Below are 5000 nucleotides of genomic sequence, written 5' to 3'. Positions count from 1 at the left end.
GAGATAGAGAGAAAGAAAGAGAGAGAAAGATAGCAGACGTACGTACACATGTATCATATAAAAACGTCGTGCCGTCTATGAGAAGGAGTAAGAGAGGATAAAAGAGGATGGGGGAAGATCGAACCCTCTAATCTTACGATTCTTTAGTCTCGTGAAGGCATAGCAGATGACCAAGCTTTTAATTAACGATGTACACGTAAATTGTAAAACGTAATTACGCGTGTGCGCGCGAAAGCGTACTCTAATGGGCACTTCATTAAAGCACTAATTAAATTAAAGTAATCATAAAGGAACTTCGATAAACGCTAAAAGAATTAATAATAACTTTTAATAATAATAATAATAAAATAAATAATAATTATTATTGTAATTATAATTATAAATAATAAATATAAGAATTAATAAGTATTATAACTAATGGTGAAAATAATAATAATTATTATAATTATAATTATAATATAATAATAATATTAAAATAATATTAATAATAATTATTATAAAATAGTGATATAAAAATATATATATAAATATATATATATGTGTATATATTTATATATATATATATACATATACGGGAAAGAAAATAAAATAAATATTCCTTCGACTCGTCTCGACGGCATGCTTTGGTCGAACGATTACACAAAAGACTCTCTTAGATAAAAAAAAAACAAAAAAATAAAAAAAGACAAAACAAAAAAACAAAAAGAAGAAAAAAGAACAGATGAAAAGAGAAGAAAAAAGCGGAGTGTGGCGGTGTATAAAGTGGCTTCGTTTAAAATATTAAACAAATGGACATGGGAGAAAAATGGAGGCACAGATGAGGTCGGCACAGCAACAGGCGAAAGAAAGGTGCGCTAATTTAACGACGACGACGACTTAACGCACAAAATGTTTCAAACACGCGATTATAGACGAGTTAATGCAGTGAGTCGTACCTATTCTCGATTCGAAGGCCGCCATATGTGAAAAGGAAATAATATGAAGGGATGAAGGGACGAACGAAAGAAAAGAAAATTGAACGACCCGAAAGAAAATCGATCGATTTAAAAAAATAAAAAAAGAATAAAAAAGAAAATTAACGCGAAGGATGTCTCAACAAAGTCGAAATCTTTCTTTTTTTCTTTTTATTTATTTAGTTATTTATTTATTTAATTTCCTGACAAAAGTTTATTCAATTTCCCGTTGCATTTAACTTCTCGCATTCGTCGTATATCTTTAAACGTTGAGCGCTCTTCTAATCTCGTTCGATTAGAAATTATAACGAGACGTTATAACTTGTAGAAAAGTAAAATTAAATTGCATCGAGTGTCAAGAAATTAAATGTATTTCTAATGTATTGTAATAAACTAACGTAATATTTTGGACCTGCGAACACGTGAGACATACTAAATTCAGATAAATAATTTAATAATAATTGGAAATGTCTGATCGAAGGATTAGAGCCGATCAAACTTGCAACGAAAGAGAGGAAAAAATAAAAAAGGAAAAAAAGAAAGAAAGAAAGAAAAAAGAACGAAAGAAATAATGAGAGAAAAAAGAAGACGTACAAATGAGACTCCCAATTTCGTTTATTTCTTAATCGAATAAATAGATTTGCGTTTTTAAGACATTACACATTATATACATATGTATATGTATATACATACATACATATATGCATGTAACATCATCGTCTCTGAGCGTTTAGTGCACAACAATGAATGTAGCATAAATCATATATTACACACGTACGATACACGTAAAGATACGAACACAAACATACAAAGGACACGTACAGAGAGACAGACTATGTAAATAAAATACAATTTTATAAAAAGAATATGCAAAGTGCGAGTGTTTTAGCGCGTGATTATCGATGATCAGTTCTTTTACTTCTCTTGGCGTTACGCTATTAAATGTTTTTCTTTTCTTTCCAATTCCAATAGATTCTCGTTGCAATATAAATGCACGTATAAAAAAAAAATATATATATATAAATAGATACAAACATACATATATCTCTACATCTCGAGACAGATCTATTCAGGGTACTACAGCATGGTTCAACGATGACTGTACTTTCCGCGTGATTATTTAACAAGTATTTTTATAGAAAAAAAAAAAATAATAAAAAAGAAATTGGGAGTCTTAAGGGTAACGATAACGATACGAAAGATAACGATGTAAATAGGATAGAAACGATCGGCAGGAGATCCAATATGAAAAATATCGCGTTATTTGATCACGGAAGTTTTTTATTTGTTATAAAATTAAAAAAGATAAGGAAATAAAAGAAAAGAAAAGAAAGAAAGAAAGATCGAGCGGCAGCGAACGGAAAACGAAATACGAGGAACGATGACGCAAAATATATTACGATTAAGGGTTTTTCTACTTACCTATATAGATAAAAGAAGAACACGCATGCACGCACGATAATGCAAAAAAAGTCAACGAGCGCGAGCGCGTATATCTATAAGTGTGTTCGTATTTGTCGATGATTATATTTGCGTTAATCGTGCGAGCGCGTTCGTAAAGCCGTTCGCGATTTGTACATACATACATACTTACATTACATACATACGTATCGTGAATAGGTACGTACATATAATAATAGTAATTAATACCAAAAAAGAAAAAATGAACACACCCACATGCACACACATGTACACAAACAAACGAAAAAAAAAACAACTACAACAAAATCCAAACGATGTAAGGGAGATACAAAACGAAACTAACGAAATTGCATATTCGAAATGCTAATAAACACGCTACGATAATAAATAAATAAATAAATAAATAAATAAATCATTAAAAGGAAAAAAAGCGAATGAAGAAAAATAGATAATTGACTAAATAGATAAATTAATTAATTAATTAATTGATTAATTGATTAATATGTGAAGAGAACTTCGTCGCGCTAGATATCTCGAGCGTGAATGCCGAGGCTCCGTAGAATTTCATACTTTTGCAAATAATCGTAATCTCGATAAACTATTCTAACGATTCTCTCTTTCTCTCTCTTACTCTCTCTCCTTCTCTCTCTCTCTCTCTCTTCACTCTCTTTCTCTCTCTCGCTTTCTCTCTCTCTCCCAGTGTTTTTCTCGTTCTCTATCTCTCTCTTACCCTCTCTTACTCAAAACTCCTTTCTTGTTTTCTGTCTCTCTCTCTCTCTTTCTTCTTCCCTTTTTCTCACTCTCTCCCTCCCTCTTTCTCTCTCTCTCTCTCTCTCTCTCTCTTTATCAATTTCCTTCTCTCTTCAGGTACATCCGAGAGATTTCAAAATTAAATTTTCGCAGGATCTTCGCGAGTTTGAATTCAATTGTGGTTTACGCGAGCAAATCTTCACGATCGTAAAGGAACCATCGTTTAAAGAAAAAGAGTAAAAAGAAAAGATAACAAAAGGAAAGCAAGCAACAAAAAAGAAAAAAGAAAAACTAGGAGAAAGATTTCGTTGTTGCATTTTTAAATTGAGCGTTTGTCTTATCAGTATTTTCTTTGTCTTCATTCATATCGATCGATAATGGCTCGAGTCATCGAAAACGACGGGTTTTGATTCGATCAATAAGAATCGTTCAATGTTGCGTGTATGTATAATATCTTATATACATACGTTTTGTAAAATAAGAGTTGCCTTAAACTAATAAAATTAACGCAATCGTACGTTCTTCGATAGAAAAAAATAGAGAAGAGAAAACTCGATTGAGCGAAAATTCAAAAGTCGTTTCGATCTTTCGATAAGTTTTTGTTTTCTTACTTTTTCTTTTATTATCTAGCTAAACGTTATCCTCGCGAATCATTTTATCCTTTTGAAAATTAGTTTCATCGACGTACTGTCAGGAGCCGGTGATTAGCGAATGGAAGAAGAAAAAAAAATAGAAAGTCTAGACGATAACGATGATAACGATGTTCGTGCAACATTTGCTCGCGTGGGCGTGCGTGCATGTGCCTACGAAAAAAAAAAGAAAAAGAAAAAAGAAGAAAAAAAAAACAGAAAAAAACATAGGTCTCGTTTTAAAATACTTAGAAATTAAAGGGAAAAAAAAATACATAAAAGTAAAGAAGCAAGAGAAAGATAGGATGACAGGAGACGAAGAAATTCCGAAGAAGAGGGAACGCGCGAGTATGCGTGTCAATTCGCTGCAAGATAAGATCGTTCGTATCGAGAAACAAAGATAGAAAGATAAAGATAAAGATAAAGATAAAAAAGAGGGAGAGAGAAGAGGTGGTCGCCCGTAATCAGCGATCCATGCGTCATTTATTTTAAACTTTTATTATTATTATAGTAGTATTATAATTGTAATTATTATAGAGTTATTATTTAGCATTATTCTTATTATCACCATTATTATTGTTGTTGTTGTTATTATTATTATTATTATTATTATTATTATTATTATTATTATTGTTTAACGTTATCTTTATCATTATTATTACTATTATTGTTATCGTTATATTGTAACTCTTTAATATTATTAATTAATATCATTATTATTATTATTAATTACTGTTATCATTATTGTTACTATCATCGTTATCGTAATTTTTATCATCATTATGTAAAAGAGAGGAAAGAAGAAAAGCTGGAAAGGAGATAACCCATCGAAGCTTTAACTTTGAATAAAAGAATTAATTATAAAAAAGGGTATAGAGGTTAAGCATGCGTGCGCAGTGAGCGAACGATTCACTGGGCGAATCGAGGTGATTCGGTGTTGGAAGTTGCGCGAGGGTTGCGCTAAGGTTGCGACAATTTTTTATGCTTGGATTATGTTTCTCTCGTCATTAGGAGAACGGAATCGGGGGTAGGGGGAGGTATGCGGAGGAGGTGGTGGAGAGAAACGAAGATAGGGATTGAAATAGAAAAAAAAGAAGAAGAAAAAAGATAAAGAAGAAAGCGTCTCCTGCGCGCAGCATCCCACTGGACCTCGCATTACTGTAAACTTATTGTATAATACTTATACATATATACATATAGACCTATACATATACGCGATAATGCTAACAAGAAGAGGAGGAAGAGG

General features: G+C 31.6%; 1 protein-coding gene across 32 annotated transcripts in view; it reads left to right on the top strand.

The window, feature by feature from the left end:
* Positions 1 to 5000, top strand: part of LOC127064301 (voltage-dependent calcium channel type A subunit alpha-1) — a 116477-nt gene that overhangs the window by 110340 nt on the left and 1137 nt on the right. For all 32 annotated transcript variants that reach the window (XM_050995165.1, XM_050995161.1, XM_050995162.1 and 29 more), the window contains one exon: positions 1 to 5000. This exon is cut by the window's left edge and continues 5453 nt beyond it; it is cut by the window's right edge and continues 1137 nt beyond it. The gene's annotated coding sequence lies outside the window, so the exon portion shown is untranslated.

Source organism: Vespula vulgaris, chromosome 5 (assembly GCF_905475345.1).
Source record: "Vespula vulgaris chromosome 5, iyVesVulg1.1, whole genome shotgun sequence".
NCBI classification, from domain to species: domain Eukaryota; kingdom Metazoa; phylum Arthropoda; class Insecta; order Hymenoptera; family Vespidae; genus Vespula; species Vespula vulgaris.
Note: the sequence above shows the minus strand (reverse complement) of the source record. Positions and strands in the feature narration are given on the sequence as shown.